The 23,567-nt window shown below is 34.5% G+C and overlaps 2 protein-coding genes across 6 annotated transcripts in view; one reads left to right on the top strand and one right to left on the bottom strand.

The window, feature by feature from the left end:
* LOC127864233 (uncharacterized) overlaps positions 1–23,567 on the top strand; it is a 258,553-nt gene that overhangs the window by 20,064 nt on the left and 214,922 nt on the right. The window lies entirely within an intron of this gene.
* The window catches only part of LOC127864225 (uncharacterized), a 94,574-nt gene continuing 80,778 nt past the window's right edge, over positions 9,772–23,567 (bottom strand). For 4 of the 5 annotated variants that reach the window (XM_052403913.1, XM_052403912.1, XM_052403914.1 and 1 more), the window contains 5 exons: positions 15,939–16,454; positions 14,998–15,208; positions 14,414–14,526; positions 12,934–13,144; positions 9,772–12,481 (listed from right to left, as the gene is read on the bottom strand). The gene's annotated coding sequence lies outside the window, so the exon portion shown is untranslated. The remainder of the gene's footprint in view (positions 12,482–12,933; positions 13,145–14,413; positions 14,527–14,997; positions 15,209–15,938; positions 16,455–23,567) is intronic. The other variant, XM_052403916.1, reaches the window with a different exon arrangement.

Below are 23,567 nucleotides of genomic sequence, written 5' to 3'. Positions count from 1 at the left end.
GAGGATCTCTCATCAGGATCGGAATCATTCGTTTTGCTTAATGTGTACATAAATCTGCAGCTGCCGTCATCAAATTCCGAAATTCAGCTGCGTTTAAAATACAACCGAACATTTCGTTTCTTATCAAATCAACGTTATACGACAAAATATAGCATTAAAATGTTGTTAGTTTTTTTAGCGTTGAAATGTTGGTAATTACTATTAGGATCATGTATTTGTTATAGTTAAACTTTATTTTACGAAGTATTCTTTGATTTTAGCATGTTTGTATCTTTCATTACATAATGATTATTACGAGAAACACGTCATGCTTTCAAAGCTGCCCAAAGCCATTCTTGCATTCGGTCGTAAATGTTCGGATATTGTCGCGGGAAGTTTAAATTGGTATATCGTCCCACAAAACATAAAAACGAGCATTTTGTTTCTCGTTAAATCAATTTTATCAGACCAAATCTAGCATTGAAATTTAGCTATTGCTACAAGGAACACGGATTGTGTTATGTTTAACTTTAAATTCGTTGATTTCCAGCATTTACGGATCTTTATGAAAATTAAACACGATTTACCGTTGATCATTATTAACGCGGGTTATTAATTGATCATTGCCCATGTGCATGTTATAATCTGTAATTAATACTTAGGTGACATGTTCCGTGTAAAATACAAAATGGAGCCTCGTTCTTGAAAAAAAGGGCGTTATGCATGTTCGTTAATTGCCGTCCCAAATTAGACTGTGCAGTTCGCACAGGCTAATCAGCGACGACACTTTGCGATAACACAAACTTGTCTTTTATAAAAGACTGCCTTTAAACGCAAATTTGTATAAAGCGTTAAGTGGCGTCTCTGATAAGTCTGTGTAGACTACACAGGCTAATTCGATACGAAACTTTAAGCATATGCATTAAGCCCAGTTTTCCCAGGTCGTAGCTCAATGTTTCAACAAGGTTCCTGTCTCAACTGACTGTGACCAGGTGTCGACTAGTTACATAGTGTTCCACCGATTGTTGTCTTGGATTTTCTCACAGACCATATAACTATGCCTTCTGTTTATATGTCATATTCAGTATTTTCGCGTAAGGTGTATCATTAAGTCGCAGTTCAAATAATAGACATGCTCAGAAAGTATTTATTTAAGCCTCGGTCTGGGAAAACTGGGCTTAATGCATGTTCGTATGCAATTGCTAATCTGGAACGACATTTTCCGCCTAACCTGGAGATTCGCTAAGAATGGACTTCCTTGAAACGACAATAAGATATGCCTGTATGCACTGAACAGGCTAAGCCGGGACGAAACTGTACGCACATGCATTAAACCAAGTTTTCCGAGAAAGAGGCAAATTTCATGTTTGAATGTTGGGAGAGTGTACACAAATAACCATTGCAACAGGAGTATGAACTTGTAAATCCACGAATATATTTTTATGCATCTAATATACTGGTATATAAATAATAAAAAAAACATGTTTTTAATTGCAAATATGAGATCATAAGCTGACAGTGTATTAATAGTAACACGGCTCCTTATTCGCTGCGTACGGTGTAATAGGGTTAGTAAAATTCACTCTCATTTACTTTCCTGTATCACAGCGTGCGGGGTAAGTAAAATTGCATGAAATGAATTTATCTTATCGAGTCAACTGCATTCTCCCGCAAAATCTTTAAAACAGGACGAAAGTAAGGTATATTGTTTGTAAAGGCGTCATTCAAACAGGGTGCAGGATCACGTGACTGATGGATTCCCAATTAAAAGTTAATGAATGAAAACACACCGGTGGTGATTTTTTCAAATAACTTTAAAAAATATGTTTTCCTAAAAATTTCGACTAGTGCTCACAATAAATAGTTTTATGCTGCTTATGGCAATGGCAAAAACATAAAAATTACTTTATTTGATAAGCGTGCTCATGAAAAAAGTCGTGTACTGCACGGTTATGCTGCCCGCAAATTGAAATGTTGTTACCGATTTCAAGCGTATTCAAGGACTTATTCTTATACCTTAAGATATCTTTTATGCACGAAATATTTTTGCAAATGTATTGCAATAACTTAAGATATTAAAAAAAATCCTAACGGTGTGTTTGCATTATGTCAAGCCCGAGTGTAACTCCCTGAAAACCCCAATTAATTTGCACCCTGTTCAATGCTACTGACTGCGTGTGAAAAGCTACGGACCTTATATAGAACAAGATATGTGTTTGTCAGAAACACTATGTTCCCTTCTTCGCCGCTTTGAAGCTATATATTTGACCTTTGACCTTAAAGGATGACCTTTACCTTGACCTTCGACCACTCAAAATGTGCAGCTCCATGAGATACACATGCATGCCAAATATCAAGTTGCAATCTTCAATATTGCAAAAGTTATGGCAAATTTTAAAGTTTGACGCAAACACACAAAGAAACAAAGCAACAAACCAATAGACAGGGCAAGAACAATATGTCCCCCACTATAGTGGTGAGGGACATTCAAATACATTGTCAACACGTGAGCTTGCTTTGCAAAGAAATAAAGAGTATTATGTAAGGTGAGATAATTTTCCATGTAAGCTTCGAGGCTTTTCACGTGCAGTCGGCAACGTTAAAACAGTAAGGTTAATAATTGTTATGTTATTGCGTTGTATGCTGGAGAAATAAAGGTACTCGATTAAATAAATTCATGACACGGCTTGTTATTGACCTCGCACAATGTGATACAGCTTAACATGTTTAATGGGCTAACTAAGAAGCCGTATAACTAATTATCTTGTCTACAATAAATTTTAAATATTTTGAATTAGCGATAACAGTAATTATGTGCATCATTAGAAAGGTATGGAAGACGAAAACATCCTCTCCAAATTGTCGAAAAAGTGCCTGGCTAAACCATCGAATAATTCAAGAAGGTATATTTGCTGCATAATGCTGTTTTACAACAATTAATTGTTAACACATATGACTGTTCTTTAGTGCAACATTTTAAATGTTGCGTTAAGCGCATTCTTTTCATTAGTGTATTTTAAGTTTAAGATTCAACGACTACAATGTGCTATCTGTAACTTTCACTCCCTTTTATGTTAAAACCCCGCTCCCTCCTCTTAAATAGAATATTGTCTCCGCATCTGGTGTCCCACTTGCCCTTTCTCGCCTCTATTCCCAACGCCACTTTATCTAACAAAGAATCATGTCACCGCGTCTCGTTAACTTCGCGCCCAATATTACCCACGCTACCTCCTCTAACACATAATAACGTCACCGCGTCTGGTTTCTTAGTCGCCCACTACTCGCCTCCTACCCCTCCCCTTACAAATGATTATGCACACCCGCCTGATGTCCTACTCGCCCATACAACCTGGAGCTGGGGGACACAAGCCTCTCCGCGCTATCGTCGCGCTGGTCAAACGCACTACTCATCTAATGTTTCAAATGATTTCTCACAGTGTTCCACGTCTAGCCGTTGAAGCCGGAGCCGGCGGATCTCAGTGCGACTGCGAGGTTTGCTCAGCGTAAATACCGGACTGTCGGTCATATCCGGGAGGAAGCGCCGTTTGCTGCGCGTCCGGGCATGAGGTCCGTTTCGAGTGCTTCCGGAGGGACAACAGACCAATGGTGCTCGTCCGGGAGCGGCGAAAGCGCCACCGGAACCAGAAGCGCCGCTCTTCGGTGTGTACCTGTCATACACAAATGACCTTGTAAAGTTAACGGTCTTTACTTTCAACGCATGGACCAACATTGATAACAGAACTCAATCTAACACTCTAGACTTTGTCCCAACTTAATTGGACTGGTTGACAGATACATGAGACAGCGAATAAAATGTGGTATATTGAAAAAGACAGCATTCATCCTATTTAAACAAACGAAACAAAACATATGAATATTGCGTTTTGTTTCTTGATAGGTAAATCAATAGCGTTTGTAACGTTTTTTGTCGATACATTAGAAAACACATGCATTACAAACATATATTATCAGACATGTAAACGTGAAAATGTAAAGCTTAATTTACTTATTGGTAGGGTTTAAGATGTGTGCATCCAAACGATATACGGTGAATGAAATATTTGTATTTAACAATTAATTCATATTATATATCACATTCCAAATGTTATAGTTTTGTTTGTAAAGTCATTGAACAAATTGTTGTTTTTGTTTCAAACATCTGTGAACAAGCCCACTTAAAACTTAGCTGGTTATTGAGCTACGGTAATAATATTTGAATTATTTTCTGATATAACTTTAAAACAAATTACCTATGATTTTAATTTTAAAGAATAAGACTATGGCTAACATTGAAAAGAACGTTTGTAAGGGTAAAACAAAGACCTATAGGTCTTTGGGTAAAATAATAAAATATAGTGATGACGCTTAATACAATATTAGTAACAACGTTTGTCAAAAGTAAAGGATAGACGGAATTGGGATACTTATCAGGAATAATGAAACACGGAAGTGGATACTTAGCTCGCAGTTCAGGAAAAATGAAAACGGACATGGATACTTACCCCTTCGTTCAGGAAGCAGAAAACAACGGAAGTGGGATGCTTATAATATGTTTTTATTATTTTTATATAAACGAAGGTATACGCGATAGCATACCACTTCGCACGAGTTCAGTACAACCGTGATTTTTACACATTGTTCGTGCATATCAGGTACCTGAGCATATGAATACATTGCATGTATATTACCATGATTAAGACGGGTGGCAGACGTTTCTCCCCCAAGACGTTTCCTCCCCAGACGTTTCCTCCCCAGACGTTTCACCCCCAAAATGGGGGTGAAACGTCTGCATAATATGTAAATGTATATAAGCAACAGTTATTTGTAATAAAGTGAAAATAAAGTATTAGTATTTTAATTGAGTGCATTTTATGTGTAAAAAAATGATGTTAGTTGAGTCCTGACTAATTGAAATAATGATTAATGATTTTATATGGTTGTTTAAGGAAGCCTCTAACAAATTTAATACTTGATTTTATAAGTGCCTTAAATTGTTCTTGCATTAATTAAGCTCATTGAAAAATTGAGTAAAATCAAAGCTTTGATGTTCTTTGATGGTCATTTTAAATGGAAAAGTATGTTACAAATTAAAATAATTATAACTATTGTATTAATCAATTGAGTAAAAGCACACCTTTGATGTTCTTTGATGGTCATTGATGGTCATTGTAAGTGGAATGGTATGCTACAAATTAAACAATTATAACTATTGTATAAATCAATTGAGTAAACAAACACCTTTTTTTTTGATGATCATTTTAAGTGGAATGGTATGTTACAAAGTAAAGAATTACTATTATTGAATTAATGAATTCATGTTGCTACAAACAAATCTATAATTTAAGTTTAATAAGATATTTTCCATTACTTGTTCATTAACAGTGATTGAATTTTTTTCATTTAAAGTGTATTTTTGCACGGCATGGACACAGTTTCACTTTATGAGGATTTTTTTTTTAATTAATAAAAAATCCAGTTTTGAAGTAAAATCAATTTAAATAATGCTATTATAATCAGAAAATTTAAATACGGAAAAATGTTTATTATTTTAATAAAACATCTTTGTGCTTCTCGTGAAAATTTAACAAAATGTCACTTACGCTACTTTTTACATTAAGAAAATGACATGCGTTTGTTATGTCAATTTCGAAAATTGGATAAAAACATTATTTTTACCAAAAAGGTTGACTTAATATTTTATCAGTTGATGAATGTCACCTTAATAAACACAAAATTGGAAAAAAGTAAAAATGTATAAAATGTATAAAAATGTCAGTTACATGACTTATTACATTCAGTAGGCGATATGTTTTAATTATAATTTGTAAAATTAGATAAATACAACATATAAAACTGCATATTATGCACTTTTGATAAAACACAATTTATTCCCAAATTGATGTTTTATTCCCAATTCACATAATGCAGTGTTATAATGAAAATAAGCCATAAGTTATGATTTTTAAGAATGAATAATAACTATAACATATTTTTATTTTGAGTAAATAAAGTTGTTATATGACATTAAAATTATAATTTATTACAGCCAATATTGAATTGTAGTTCTCAAAAATATTTTGATAAATAACTATCAGTGTGTCATAGATCTTTATTAATACCATTTACCTTCCAATTTAAAAATTAATTTAATTTGAAGCCAAAAAAATGTGACAGCATTTTCATCATTTGGCTAATATTAAATAACAACCACACCTACCATTATACAAGATATTAGGCACTTAGGGTGCAATAAACAAGCATTGATTAGATTAGCAAGTGTAGTACAACAGATAACAGCTAGATTATGGGTGCAATATACAGGCCCTTTAATCAGCATTGATGAGATTAGGTGACAGGGGGATAAGATGAGATTAGCACATTATTATGAAAAAAAAAACGTTTTTAAATAGTTTATCACTGTATTAAATATTATTAATGAATAGATTTGATTTGACTTAATTGATAGTTTTATATATGGAACAGAACAGAACAGATAGTTTATTCATATAACTTGAACATTTACAGTTCATCGTTACATATACAAAACTGACAATATAATAAGCAATAAGCACATGCATAGTAATGCGAAAGTGACCAAACTAGTACATTAAAAGGTGTTATATATAATATACAATTAGTTTGTTTAACAGTATACAATTTAGGAAATATTTTATTATTCGTACATAGCGATTTATATATAATGGGTATCGCCCTAGTTCCCCGTATACAGCTGAATTAGCGGTACTCATTTTGACACCCAGTATTCGTTTCAAAAATCTTCTGTGAACTCTTCGCAATTAAAGAAATCCGACAACGTCCCCATATGTCTTACACATAATTTCACTTCATCATACATAGACCGAATAATTTTTAACAATCTACCGTTTATTTCGCTCTTAATAAGCTTGTACCATAGTCCGTTTCAATATATTGAATCATAACATTTCATAAGGTCGATATAGCAACAGTTTAGTTTCTTTTTAGAACTAAATGTTTATCTATAAAAGCCTTTAGTAGGAAAATAGCATCCACAGTGCTATAATTGGTTTTGAATCCAAACTATGGTAGTCATAGATGCATCTGTTGTATTTCACAGTGACATCCAATCATTTTATTATATACATACATATAAATGCATGAAAAAAATATAATTGTTGACAATTATATAGTTTATTTATTTATCATATTTAACTGTTACAATGAAAACAGTTTTGAAATTAATATAAATGTGATTTAACCATTTAATCAATTCACCAATTGACCCTATTTAATTGGATTAATTGGATTAAAAACAACAAACAATTACAGTTCCTCAACACTTATGATTTACATGCATTCCATTCACAGTTAAACCAAACAAATAATCAAACAAGCTGCTTCATAAATACAGTTAATTGAAAACTTCATAAACAAAATAATTATTTTGATAATAAATCAAGAATAAACTTCAACCAAACAATCATACATTTATTGGGGGGGAAACGTCTGCACTTAAACCAAAGTGGGGGAGAAACGTCTGGGGAGGAAACGTCTTGGGGGAGAAACGTCTAGGGGAGGAAACGTCTTGGGGGTGAAACGTCCGGAAACCGATTAAGACCAACTTTTATAGGACTTTCCATTAAAAATTAACAGTTTGTTTTATTGAACAAGACCGCTGTGTGCTAATATAATAGATCCGTATTAAAAGGGAACAACAAACAATCAGTACGTTTGCGCCTTTTACAATTTAACCAGTTGCAATTATAATAGATGTCTTAACATTATGGAAGTAACCAAAGTTTCAATACAAAATTTTAAGCAGATCGGTTGCTTGATAAAAGCGCTCGTCAAATACACGACAAATATCGGTTTACCAATATAAAGAAGTGAAACTCCAGCTGCTGGGCAGTATTTAAATTTTATTATAAACAATTAGTTGGTCCTTTATCTTAGGCAAGTGACCGATTGCCCAAACAGTACAATACAGCATATAAGAATAAGAACAGTACAATACAACATATAAGAATAAAGCTGGGGTCACCGCCCTGGAACGGTCAATGCAAAGCAGTCAAAACAAACCGTATTACGACCGACTTGGCTACATAGTTATATTTGCAAGTTACTATCGTAAAGTAATTAGTGCGAACATTGCACGATCATAGTTACACACCGTATCAATAAACTTGTATCGAAAGGATGTGATATCTTGTATTTTCATAAGATTTACAATATTGAACATTATTTAGTGTTAAACCGTTCACAACAAATGAATTTTACTGCGGGAATGGTAACAATAGCTCTGCCTAAGCCCACTGTTACAACAGTGTCGTGTTCTGTTTAATGTATTTATTCTTCATTTAACAACTTAAGCTGATGAAACTTTCCAATCAGAATTCATCCAAATGTAATCGATTCTTTCTTGCTTTATGCGATTACCATGGGCCATGTTTGAACTAACATCTTAACCCATTAATGCCTAGCGTCCTGAAAAAAGGACATTGCAAACAGCGTAGACCCAGATGAGACGCCGCATAATGAGGCGTCTCATTTGGATCTGCGCTGTTTGCTCAAAGGAATTTCTGTAAGAAATATTCTAAAAATAGAAATAAATATACCAGACATCCGTAATTTTGGAAATAAATTGATCCAATTTAGAAGGATGGGAAAGTCCACTAGGCATAAATGGGTTAAACTTAACCTTGAATAATATCTTATAACATTTTTTTATCATATGTAATAATTGGCTTTGAGCTGTGTGTTATGTAAGGGGCATTTTCACGTTTTGGAAAATTGACCAAACTAAAAAAAGTGTATGATTTGCAAATTTTCGTTGTAGTTATGATATTTGTGAGGAAACAGTAATACTGAACATTTACCATGCTCTAAAATATCAATTATATGCATCGTTTGACGATTTAAAAACCTGAACATTATAAAGCGTTGCAACGCGAACCGATTGAATAATGTGGAGCGTTCTGTTGTTGTGGTAATATTTTGTGACACTACGAGGATTGCTTATATAAAGTATAAAATACATCACTCATTGCATGAGCACTGATGGCCGAGTGGTCTAAGCGACAGACTTTTACTCCAGGAGTCAGTGGTTAGAGTCCAGTTGAGGGTTACTTTTTTTATTATTTAATATTATTCGTATTTTTTTCCGGAGATTTTAGAAACACTGTTCACAATTATCAATATTAAGCATTTAATGACAAACTTCAATACATTCAAAAGACTGTGAAAAGGTCCCTTTTAAATATTGTAACATAATTCTCGCTTTATTTTCCGTAGAAAAATACCACAATGTTTGTTTTTAAAACATAAATACAAAAAATACATTAAAAAGAGGTATACGGACATCTTTGCTGTTATTGTATAAGCAAATTATAATGGTTTCTAGTATTATCAATAAAGACTCTGCCTTAATATGTAATTGACTTATGACAAATAACGAGGTATTAAATTTGCTTCGTATAATGTTTAACAAAAAATATTTGTTTACATAGTTGTCCTTAATTAAAAGTTGTTTCCGATGCCTTAAGTATATTTTTCTCTTCAGAATGTGTTATGCTGTATTATTTTAACAGTTCAATACATATATTGTCATTCACACAAGCAATTTTTTTTATAACAATGGTACGTAGAAATGAATGTGAAATATGATTTGTAAGGAATATGTTTTTCTTAAAATTATGAAGAATAATGAAAAGTGACAAAAGTGTTATACAGGACTTACGGGCGAGAGAACAGTTACAATAAAACAAAATGTGCTACCCAGGTTCAATAGGGGAAAGCTATATATAAGTGGCAAGCCAATCCTTGAAGATTTTATTAGTTATAACAACAAACTATAACTAAACAATACTAGTCCACATAAATGGTTATGTACTTTATTGAGTGCATCATCAATATTAGATCAGGAAATACATTATTACCAACATCAACATGTTTAATTATTTACATACAACATTTTGTATAGAAATGATGGACAAAAACAACAGCATAAGTGTAGTGCGCTTTGTCTAAATACGAAAACCACAATAAAAGTACGTACGATTATATACAAAATTAAGCACAGTAAGCCAGAAAATATAAACACGTAAAAATAAATGCAACAAATGACCAGTTACAGTTTAGACACTATTTTAACTTATAATATTAAAATCCTTTTTAACAGTTATTTAACAGATATTTACACAATTCAGACATACGCATAAAAAATCATGCAATAATTTAGAAAGACCCTGATCAATATGAAGTACACAAGCGATTGTAAAGTGCCTACGTGTACTTTCCATAGAGATTATTAATGTATTAATTTGCTTATTCAAAATGCTTATTTGGAGTCGACAAACATATTTAAACATTACATTTCAACTTGCATTTGATACGGTTTTACGAATATAGCACAATTTTGTATATTGTTACCAAATACTTATATTTGTGTTTGGTAACATTTTTTGTTTAGCTTAACGTACAAATTAACGCATAATGAGTGTTTGTTTCTATGTATCAATTTGATCAACATGTCACACAATTTACATACATCAATGTTCAGCTATTCAACAACAGAACAAACATGTTTCATGCATTCAATAAATGTTAAATATAAACAACCCTAAGTTTAAGGAAATCTGGTCTTAAAACTTTTGCTGAACTTTAACAGTGGGAGATTTACAGAAAATGGCTCCATTGAAGGCACTGCACTGACATCAATTGTGGAAATGTTAACGTAAAGGGTAAAAAACACATTGTTACAAAACTAATAAAATGTCAAACTTTATTATCAGCTATACATCAATACGTTCACGTTTAATATAAGCACAAACATAAGTGTTTATTTCACATACACTTTCAAAGCAGACATCTTTGCTTTTTTTTGTTTAAGCAAATAATATTGCTCTCTACTTTACCAATAGAGACAATCGCATTTTTTGACAATTGTTAGCATATGACAACACTATTCCTTAATATGTAAATGACTGATTTCAAATAAAAATGTACTAAATTTTCTTTAGATAATGTAAAACAAAATTAAACTTATTTTAAGTAGCTGTTCTTAAAATAAAGCAGTTAATATAACAAGGGGTTTATATTTCATTGAGTACAGTTTTCTCTTCAGAATCTGTTACTGTACATTATTTTAACAGTTTAATACAAATATGTGGATTCACACAATCAATATTTTTATGACAATAGTTTGCACAAATTAATGTAAACAGTGAGTTTATCTTATAAAAATTGCCACACTAACAAAATAATGTACATTTAAAATACTATTGTTTCACAGTTGCTCTGTGTATAAATATCAAAATATACCTCTACAATGTATGCAGTGATCAAGAGATATTGATTAAGATACTCAGTGATTAAAGAGGATACATTCTGGTCGTCTTCATATGCATATACAAATATAAAGCATTATAAACTATTATGTCCGAAAATAAATTTAAACACTTATGAGCATCTTAGTCTTTGATCTAACAACACAAATTAACATTTATAACTTTTGCCATTTTTCATAAAACTCTAAAAAAATAATTTTTTAATTTTTAGTTTTCCTTTAAGTTTTCCCCCAAATCCAAGAGCCATTTCGAATATTTAACAAACAATATGCATTGAAATCAACAAAGTACTGGTAGTAAATACAGAATCGATACTTTTAGGTAGATTACATAATATTGCATATAATTTATTTAGATTCCCATGAATGCTATTAAACAAGATTCTTGTTCAAATACCGACCGGAATTAGCAGATTTACTAGTATTGTTTTTAGAAAGATTGATAAACAGAAAAAGCTGAAGCGTAAAACTTCTAAAACTTTCTTAACACTACTTTTATATAGCTTATCTATAATACGGGTAAAAAAACAGAAAACTGAAACATGTGTTATAACATGAAAATACTCCAATATTTTTTTCATGTTGTCCAAGTTACCAGCCTCATTTAAACAGCTTTGTCACACTTTGAAAGTCTTTGATAAAAGTGTATTTCCCATTAATTTACCATTATCAGGATCAAAATATGTAGTGATATGATAATATAGACAAAGACATTGCATATGCATGCTTTTAAAATACTTGACATGCTATATTTAACAAAATATTTAAACATCAATACTGACAGCATAAACATTCCCATAAAACATAAACTATTGTTTTTGTATGAATATAACTTGGTTGGTCACATATAACATAAAACGTAAGCTATTGTGTTTTTTAATACAACTTGGCTGGCAACATACAACATGTCGCTGTTGACATGACTTTGTGGCTTTCCACTTGAATTGTTGTGATGTGTCATTCTGCCATTTCGATCTGAACAAGGTCATTCATTTTCACCCTTCATAACATTCAAAGATTCAGAGTAAGTGTTGAATAAACCAGGAGGTATGTGAAGACTAGCACATCTAAAACAGTATGTAACTCTGAGCTTCTTAGGTATCACTGGGGTCAATATGTTAACAATAGCTGCAACAGGCTGTGTTTCTGATTGAATGGTTTGATTTCCTCCAATTGCATCTGAAAAAAGAAAGACTTGTTACTGTAGATGTCAGTTTTCTTTTATACCGATGACAAATCAATAACAAGCACATGACTTGGTATTTCAGAATGTTACAACTAATCTGATTTGAATCCATTGAGGCAATGATGGTCCTGAGACTATTTATAAAATAATGATAGATAATAAATAGTTAAACTGGTTTGCCATCATGCATTAACATTTTGCTTTTGTCTCAAAATTCCGCTTATTTAAAAGACAAAGAACCAAAGTATAACTAGTAGGCAAGTTCACAGAATGGCAAATATCTTTGGTTTAATCACACTAGAAGCAATACTTTTTGAGTTTAGACTTTACATACAAATCCAACAGCTGGATGTACGTATGGATGGACAAATGTACATCTATATGCACTCACACATCTCTGAACTTGGGAGCATGCAAAAAACATCCACTCGACAAGAACACCCACCTGAAATTCGTTCTGCAAGATTTGTACAGACTAAGGGTCCTGTACCATGGATATACCAGAATCTTGAGATGATGACTGCTGCTGGTTCATGTGCTGTTATGATGTTCATAGATTGAGGGGTTCCGCACCATTGGCATGTCAGAAACTCGAATGATGACTGTTGCTGGTTCAAATGCTTCAAAAACAAACCAACGCTTTGCTATCCTGGTTTCTGCAATTAAGTTGGTCATGTGTTAATTAAGACAACAATTGTTATGACTTTACTAGCATTTCATAAAAATTGTCAAGTATCAAAATGCGGGTTCAACCCTGGCAACACACTTAATACCCTCTGAAAAAGCCATTAACTTAAAAAAAAATAGAGCTTTGTCATAAACACCCCCGTATGAAGAGCTGATGATAAGAATTTGAAATGCTGAATGTGTAAAACGCAACCGTTACCCTGCGACCTAGTTTTTGGCACGGCATGGCCCATGTTTGAACATTGCCTAGAGATCATCTAGATTAAACTTCTGACCAAGTTTGTTGAAGAGCGGATGATAAGTACTTGAAATAGAGATCAGACACCAAACTGAATGTGTAGTTTTTGGCCCGGCATGGCCCATGTTCGACAATGGCCTACAGATCATCTATAAAAAAAAACTTCTGATTAAGTTTGGTGAAGAGCGGATGATAAGTACTTGAAATTGAGAGCGGGCACCAACTGATTATGTAAAACGCACTAAGTGACCCTGTGACCTTGTTTTTGGTCCGGCATGGCCCATGTTCAAGTGTTTCCTATAGATCATCTAGATAAAACATCTGACCAAGTTTGGTGAAGATTGGATGAAAAGTACTTTAATAAGAGAGCAGACAACATGCTGAGTGTTTAAAACACACTAAGTGATACCATGCCCTAGGTTTTGATTCTGCATGACCCATATTCAAACTTGACCAAGACACCATCTAGATACAACTTCTGACAAAGTTTGGTGAAGATTGGATGAAAACAACCTGAATTCGAGAGCGAACACTTAATACAGATCGACTGTCAGACCAACCGACAGACAAGTTCACTCCTGTATACCCCCTAACCTAAAACATCACTGACCCCTCTTCATAAATCAATGTTATTTTAAGAACAACACTTACAGTTGATATGGAACATGATTTTGTAAAGAGTGAAAGAGTCAGATATGTCGGTACCTGCTGATAAATTGTTTGCTGTTGTTGTTGTTGTGGTTTTGAGTTTTAATATAACTCTATATGTTGAATTTAAAATGCAAATTTGAGGGTTTAACTTGAAACTTGTGCACTTTCTTCAAATTTCTTTATAAGATAAAGTAGTTTGTGGCTGAACCCTTAAACTTAGATTACATGTAGATAAACTGGTCAATTAATTGAAGAGCAGAAACCCCAGTTTGTATTGGGTTTTACCTATATGGTATTTGTGAAAGATTTATGCCACAATGGCCCCTTTTGCAATGGCAAGGTGACTTACCTATTGAGATGCAGATTTTGATAATGTGAACATCGCTCACTGGGCTTGAACTTGTGAGTATAAGACCTCTGTGAACAGATAGAAACACCTTAGGGCATCCCAGGAATGTGTTCCTGTAAACCAAATAATTCAATGCATTCTAAAATGGCAGCAGTTATATTAGAAGTCAATCAATGTTGTTTGATTAAAAAAATATTTAAGAAATAAATTATGTTTGAAGGATCTTGATACAAATGGGATATAAACTAAACCCTTGATACAAACATAGCCTTCTTTATATTGTACACTTGATACAAACATTTTGTGTCCCTCTGGAACCAATATTTATTAAGTTACGTGCAACACTAAAAGGTGGGACGGACATGAGGAAGGGTTAAAAGAAGGGCGGGGAGAATTACTTACAAGGACACACATGTACGCCCCCCCCCCCCACTGAGCCCTTTCAAGGCAAAACAAATGGTGGTTATTATAAATATTTAACACTTACATAAATGATTTGTTTAAGTTAGCAGCAAACTGTTCAAAATTGAAATTTGGAGTGAAACACTGTACATTATAAATGGTTAATTACATGACCAACCTACCTTATTGACGAGGTAATCTTGGCCCCTGACCAAGAAAGTATGGAGCCCCAGGTTCAGAGTGGCTCCACCCTGCAGGTAGGACTAGTTGAGCATTTGCCCCAAGGTCCTGGGCCAGGAAGTGTCACTGGGCGTCTGGGACCAGCTGACCGGACATCCGGTTGTTCAGCTAGGTACTGATCTATGATTGCATGGGTTCCTGTAGAAACAGGCTCTTAAAACAAAATCCAAGAATTTAAATAAATATTGAAAATAAATGAAGAAAATAATTTTAAAATGAGCTGAATGCTTTTACATAATTATTTTACTAAAATTAAATATAGTTTGACGATTCTATTAAAGCAGATTTTTATGAAAGGATAAACTTTTGGTTCAGGGGCTAAATTTCGGTCGAAAATATACAAAACTTAATGCCCTGACCTTCTATGATTAAAATTGATATCAGATCAAGTGCTATTGGCATTTTATTTACTAAGTGTGATCAATTTAAAAGCACATGATTCCCATTTGATGCTAGGAACTTTTCAGTCACATAAAATACTGATGTTAAGTGTAGTATACAAGTCTCATTCTGGGAAAATAGGGCTTAATGTATGTGTAGTCTGCACAGGCTAATCTGAGATGACACTTTAATAGGACTTTATGTACGTGCAGTCTGCACAGGCTAATCTGGGATGACACTTTAATAGGACTTAATGTATGTGCAGTCTGCACAGGCTAATCTGGGATGACACTTTAATAGGACTTAATGTATGTGCAGTCTGCACAGGCTAATCTGGGATGACACTTAAATAGGACTTTATGTATGTGCAGTCTGCACAGGCTAATCTGGGATGACAATTTAATAGGACTTAATGTAGGTGCAGTCTGCACAGGCTCATCTGGGATGACAATTTAAGCACATAAATGAAGCCCCATATCCCAGAACACCGCTAAGATACTACTTATTGTTCTTGTTGCTGCTGCTGCCACTGGGCCAAAGACAGAGATGGAGTGAGTCCCGCCGCCAAAGTCCCCACTTCAAACCCATGAATTGCCGACAACAACTGTTGTTGAAAGGTTTCAATCGCATACTGCTCTCCAGGCCTAAGGTTCACATAATTCGAGAACAACATTTCGAGGTCAGTCACATTAACGGACGTGTCACGCAACGCCTGCTCTACCTGTTGGATCAGATCGTTTCAGTTCGAGTGACTTGTCCGGCCTAATTTGTCGACGCCTATCATCCAATTGTTGCTAAGCGACATCGACGCTGAGACGGAAGTTGAACTCACAAAGGCTCTGCTGTTTTAAGTGTTGATGTAGCCAACATGGGAGGAGATATTGATAGGAGGCTTGGTAGTATTACGCAAGACGTCTTTGTGCTGAATTTTTTAAGCGAGTTGTAGTACTTGTGCAAGAAGGGGGTTGTCATCGACTTTCACTTCAATGACGTTTGTCATGTTTGCTAGTAAAGTTCACTGAAAAGGAAATGGAAAGTAAACTAAAACCGGATTGTTTAGTGACACATGAATAAGCCTTGCAACACCTTACCTTACAGACTTGTTTTTTTAAAGGCCAAACATTGTGCCTATAATTGATATTTAGAATATTGCAATTAATTTTTCACTAATTAGAACTCAGAATAACGTAGTATCAATGTTTTACATGCACCAACTTGAAATTGGAATTTTTGTGTTTGTAGCAAGGTGCAATATTTTTTTTTTTGTAAATCAAAAACAGGCATTACTTGAGCAATTTAGAATGTGAGACTGTACACCTTTAATTGTGTGACTATAGAACTTTCAATGTGAGACTTCATAATTTTAAATGTGATACTCAGCAACTTAAAATGTGAGACAACACAACTTTAAATGTTACAATCTACATATTTAAATGTGAGTCTGCACACCTCTAAATGTGACAGTTTATGACTAATATAACTGAGAGTTAACAACTTTAAATGTGAGACAATATAACTGTATGGCATTTAATAAGAAACAATAGATGTGAGTTCAAAATAGTTATTAAACTTAGTGAAATAAGCAAACTAGAGCTTTGTCACAGACGTTACGAATACCCCCACATGCCGCATTGACACATTATATTTTGCATGTCATCTTCACAAAAACAGCGGACACCATGCTCAATTTTTAAAACGCACTAAGTGACCCCTTGACCTAGTTTTTGACCAAGAAAGGCACATGTTCTAACTTGGCCTTAAGATCATCTCCATAAAACTTCTGACCAAGTTTGGTGAATATCGAATGTAAACTACTTGCATTGGAGAGCGGACACCATGCTGAATGTTAAAAAATGCACAAAGTGACCCGGTGACCTAGTCTTAGGCCCGGAATGGCCCATGTTCTAACTTGGCCTAGAGATCATTAAGATAAAACTTGTGACCAAGTTTGGTGAGGATTGGATGAAAACTACTTTAATTAGAGAGCGGACAACATGTTGAGGTTTAAAACTCACTTAGATACCCAGTGACATAGTTTTTGACCCGGCATGACCCATATTCAAACTTGACCTAGACATCATCTAGATACAACTTCTAACCAAGTTTGGTGAAGATTGGATGAAAAGTACTTGAATTATAGAGCAGAAAACATTGTGATGTTCAAAACGCAGTAACTGACCCACTGACCATGTTTTTGACCTGGCATGACCCATATTCAAACTTGACCTAGACATTATCAAGATACAACTTCTGACCAATTTTGGTGAAGATTGGGTAAAAACTATTTGAATTAGAGGGCGGACAACATGGTGAGGTTTAAAACACACTAAGTGACCCCGTGACCTAGTTTTTGACCGGGCATGGCCCATGTTCGAACTTGACCTACACATCATCTAGTTACAACTTCTGACCAAGTGTGGTGAAGATCTGATTTAAACTACTTGAAATAGAGAGCGGACACCATGTTCAATGTGTGAAACGTATAAAGTGACCCTGTGACCTAGCTTTTTATCTGGTATGGCCCATGTTCGAACTTGGCCTTCAGATCATTTAGATAAAACTTCTGACCAAGTTTGGTGAAGATCGGATGAAAACTACTTGAATAAGAGAGAGGACGCCATGCTGAATGTTAAAAAACGCACTAAGTGACCCCCTAACCTAGTTTTTGACCCGGCAAGGCCCATGTTTGAATTTGCCTTAAGATCATCTAGATACAACTTCTGACCAAGTTTGGTGAAGATCGGATGAAAACTACTTGAATAAGAGGACATCATGCTGAATGTTTAAAACGCACTTAGTGACACCGTGACCTAGTTTTTGACCCAGCAAGGCCCATGTTCGAACTTGGCCTAGGCATCATGTAGATGCAAGTTCTGACCAAGTTTGGTGAAGATCGGATTAAAACTACTTGAATTAGAGAGCGGACACTTAATACGGACCGACAGACAGACTGACAGACAAGTTCACTTCTATAAACCCCCTAAACTTCGTTTGTGGGGGTATAATTAAGCCAGTTATTCTGATAAAAAACTTTAACATGTGCTATAACTAGGGGCTAGCTCTGTGCAGAGTTTATTTTAACCATTTTTGGATTGGGACAATTCGTAAAAAATCATAGTGTTTTGAATTAAATTGGGAAAATGGTTGTAGTTTTTGCTAAACATAATTTAAACGAGTGGACTCTCCCATCCTTCTACATTGGATCAATGTATTTCCAAAATTAGGGATGTCTAGTATATTTATTTCTATATTTAGAATAGTTCTTACAGAAATTCCTTAAAGCAAACAGCGCAGACCCAAATGAGACACCACATCATGCGGTGTCTCATCTGGGTCTACGCTGTTTGCCAAGGCCTTTTTTCTAGACCCTAGGCATAAATGGGTTAAAAAGAAAATAAATCCAAAAGCAGAATGTGAAAAAGTATGGTTGCTGGAAATACATGGATTTTTAAAATAACCGTTAATTATAAAATTTGTAGTCACACATTTCAATGAGGTAATTGTTTAGAGATTGCATGTTAAAAAGTCATAAAACTACATACCTCACACGTAAATGAGTTTTTTCATCGTTTTGTGAATGGGGCCTGACTGAGGAACAATCATGTCATTTTGACTAAAACTGGAAAATGTTCATGTCAGTAATTCAAAACTAAACAAAGGCTGTTTGTAAAACATGCATGCCCCATATATGGGCTGTCAGTTGTAGTGGCAGCCATTGTGTGAATATGTTTTTTGTCATTGTGACCTTGACCTTTGACTTAGTGACCCAGACCTGTTTACCCTATCGATTGCTTCTCAGTAGTATGGAGGGCATCTTTCAGTAGTTTTGGGCTGTTGTCAGTAGTTTTAACCTTTTCAATCATTTTGAGCATTAAAACACCATGACTGGGTCACATATCAGTTTAACGGTACATAAAGCATTAGATTAATATACTTGCTAATAATTAAATCTGTTAAGTGATTTTATTTCCTTTTATTTGTTACAGCCTTTGCCATTTGGTTTGGGAAAAATGGCACGATAAACCATGAAATTGGAAAAAAATAGCGCGATAAACCATAAAATTGGGAAACATTAAACATTATGAATATGATTATAAGTAACATAATTAAAATTGTTTTTAAGTGCATGTTTGACAGCATTTTTATATTATAAAGTGCTGCTTTCATGTCATCTTACAATGAAGACAATATTTTATTAATATCCATCACCATCAAATAATTATATAAAACAGAGAAACAACTTCTTTGTTTAAAATAAAAAATCTATTCACTCAACGTTTCAGTCAATTTAGACCTTCATCAGGAGTAAACATTTTGTTATTAAATAAAGGAAATGACGTCACAATCACATGACTTCAATTGCAACAACGTCAAAGTGTTACATACTATTTGGCGTTTAAATTAACATATAACCCAAATAATATACAACATCATTATAAAAAGCATACAGTTCATATATGTATATGTTATCTAATTAACTAGATTATTAAAGTAGGATCAGTTATGATACAAAATTACTGGAAAAATGCAGTTTGAATGGGAAAATGTTAAATGAACCAGTAAAAACTACCTTAAAACTAGAAAATTAGAAGAGAACTTAAGAATTCATACCTAGGGGAGCTATAGTACCTAGGTAATGCATCCAAGAACATTCTTTTAATAGGCGTTTAATATCCATCCACATGCATATTAAACTTACAATAATCTATAGAATCTTAAATACACCATTTGATCATAAGCTCTTTAAGAGTAGCTATTAATTTAATTCAGTATTTTTTTTAAATTAAATATCAAAAGGGGAAAACATAAACAAGGAACAAAATTGTCACAAAACCAGGTTTTCATTGTGAAAAAAAAATCTGATAAAGGGAGAAAACTCAAACTGAACTTTTGAAATGACCAAAAAAAATTAACCCCCTTTGTAAGTTTTTTTTTTTTTTTAAATCTATTTTTAGTCGTGGCGACCTTGACATTGGAGATATTGACGTGATTCTTTCGTGGGACACACCGTCCCATGATGGTGAACAAATGTGCCAAATGATTTTAAAATCTCACAATGAATGACATAGTTATGGCCAGGACAAGCTCATTTATGGCCATTTTTGACCTTTGAACTCAAAGTGTGACCTTGACCTTGGAGATATCGACGTAATTATTTGGCGCGACACACCGTCCAATGATGGTGAACAAATGTGCCAAATGATTTTAAAATCTGACGATGAACGACATAGTTATGGCTCGGACAAGCTCATTTATGGCCATTTTTGACCTTTGAACTCAAAGTGTGACCTTGACCTTGGAGATATCGACGTAATTATTTCGTGCGACACACCGTCCAATGATGGTGAACAAATGTGCCAAATGATTTTAAAATCTGACAATGAACGACATAGTTATGGCCCGGACAAGCTTATTCCGCCAACCCGCCAGCCAGCCAGCCAGCCCGCCAGCCAGCCAGCCAGCCAGCCCGCCCGCATTCGCCAATCTAATAACCAGTTTTTTCCTTCGGAAAACCTGGTTAACAAATATTGACAAACACCCTTTAGTGTTCTTGTTGTGTTAATAATGTATTAAATGGAGTTAAAATAATATATTTTATTTATTTACCTTTCAATATCTTGCACTTGACAACCTCAGTTCAATGCTATTTCATTAAACTGTACAACGTTACAAACATAATAAAGCAGAATATGCATATGAAGCTGAGTATACACAAATCCACTAACAAATCATGTTTGTCTCTTTTATTTTGCGAACGATACTCATTATAATAAATGCTTTAACTTTGTTAGTAGACTGAACTACAATATTCCAACACTTGTTTCCATGACGCACATTCACGGTGCATATTTCTGATAAATATGTTATTTTTATTTTTATCTCAAACGTAGTATTTTGCGTGAATTGACACACACATTACATTATTCCCTAACGACCATATGATATCCGTTGTTAATTTGGATGGTATTTATTATTTTAGCCGTTAATCGCAATTTCTCTTCTGCTTGCTTCGACGTGTGATAAAACAGGTGTGCTCAATCCCGATACATCGACTATTTACGGTATTCTCCGCAATAGAGAGAGAGATGTGTATATTGGATAGCAACGTAAAATCGTATATATTCGGCTAAATTTGCGAACCAATACACAAGTCAGTTGTTGTTCGTTGACGACTCGACAAGCTCGATCAGCACTTGTTCCCCCGGCGGCTTTAATTTTAACGTTTCTTACTACGCATGCGCCAAAATGATTATGATTGATAAATAACCCGCAAAGACCGAAAATAAGCGAAAGAACGATTAAAAACTGAAATTTGACCATTTTGATCGATGGATCCGTAGTTTTTCAGTACAAATCCGTAGTGCGTAGTTTAGCCAAATAATCTGTAGTAACTACGGCAAATCCGTAGAAGTAAACATGTCTGGTGACCTGAAAATCAATAGGGGTCATCTGCGAGTCATGATCAATGTACCTATGAAGTTTCATGATCCTAGGCCTAATTATTCTTGAGTTATTATCCAAAAACCATTGTACTATTTCGAGTCACTGTGACCTTGACCTTTGACCTAGTGACCTGAAAATCAATAGGGGTCATCTGCCAGTCTTTATCAATGTACCTATGAAGTTTCATGATCCTAGGCGTAAGCATTATTGAGTTATCATCCTGAAACCATTTTAATGTTTAGAATCACTGTGACCTTGACCTTTGACCTAGTGACCTGAAAATCAATAGGGCTTATCTGCCAGTCATGATCAATGTTCCTATGAAGTTTCATGATCCTAGGCGTAAGCATTCTTGAGTAATCATCCGGAAACCGTTTTACTTTTACGAGTTACTGTGACTTTGACCTTTTGACCTGAAAATTGATAGGGGTCATTTACCAGTCATGATCAATGTACCTTTGAAGTTTCATTATCCTATGCGTTAGCATTCTTGAGTTATCATCTGGAAACCATTTTACTATTTCGAGTCACTGTGACCTTGACCTTTGACCTAGTGACCTAAAAATCAATAGGGGTCATCTGCCAGTCATGATCAATGTACCTATGAATTTTCATGATCCTAGGCCTAAGCATTCTTGAGTTATCAATCTGAAACCATTTTACTATTTCGAGTCACTGTGACCTTGACTTTGACCTAGTGACCTGAAAATCAATAGGGGTCATCTGCCAGTCATGATCAATGTACCTATGAAGTTTCCTGATCCTAGGCCTAAGCGTTCCTGAGTTATCATCCGGAAACCATCTGGTGGACGGCCCGACCGACCGACGGACGACTGACCGACATGTGCAAAACAATATACCCCTTCTTCTTCGAAGGGGGGCATAAAAAGGATCAATCTAACAAGAGCTATCAGAGGAAAGCACGCTCGACTGTTCAAGCGCTTGACAGTATAACGTAAGCCATCATGGGAAAATTGTTAATATTCAATACTGTTAACGTATAGAAATTCGTCGGTATGAAATTTCGTGGTTTAATAAAAAACAGCTAATTCGTTTACACGTAATTTCGTGGCTTTCAAATTTTCGGGGAAGATTGACAGTCATAATAATTAAACTTTTCTATAAACAACCAGGGTAATAACAAAGAATAATCTGCTAATGTGTGTTGACAGCAAGGCGTGTGATTAATGTGCACGGAAGCATGAAAGTGTTGCCGATAATTGTCGATAAGAGCGAATAAGCGGCGATCTTGTGTGTCCCCGCTCGCTAATTGCCACCAATGTTGTTTTGACAGATTATTTGCAATTCTCTGCTCAATTGACGGTCCCCTAGTAGAAACAATTGAGTAATAAGGTCCCCAAAATACAGGTGTGAAAACCGTTTTGTCTCTTTTAACTTTAATTGGCACTAATTGACATATGTGATAAATCTGCAAACTGTTAATTTGACGACGTGACGTAAAAGAGAACAATCGTTGATGTACAGTTTAAATTCTGTGCTTGATTTAAAAAGTATTATTACCCAAACACTTATCAAGAAAACAACATATTGTATTACCTAGAATATCCCAATCAAATATCTCTGATAACCGAAAACAATAGAGAATGTCCGCAATGACATTCGTAAAGGACCAATTTCGGATTAAAAAGGTAAAAATAATCGTTGGTACTTGAATTCGTGGTTCAGC

This window comes from Dreissena polymorpha, chromosome 1, assembly GCF_020536995.1.
Source record: "Dreissena polymorpha isolate Duluth1 chromosome 1, UMN_Dpol_1.0, whole genome shotgun sequence".
In the NCBI taxonomy this organism is placed as follows: domain Eukaryota; kingdom Metazoa; phylum Mollusca; class Bivalvia; order Myida; family Dreissenidae; genus Dreissena; species Dreissena polymorpha.
The sequence above is the reverse complement of the archived record's forward strand: the minus strand, read 5'-3'. Positions and strand labels throughout refer to the sequence as shown.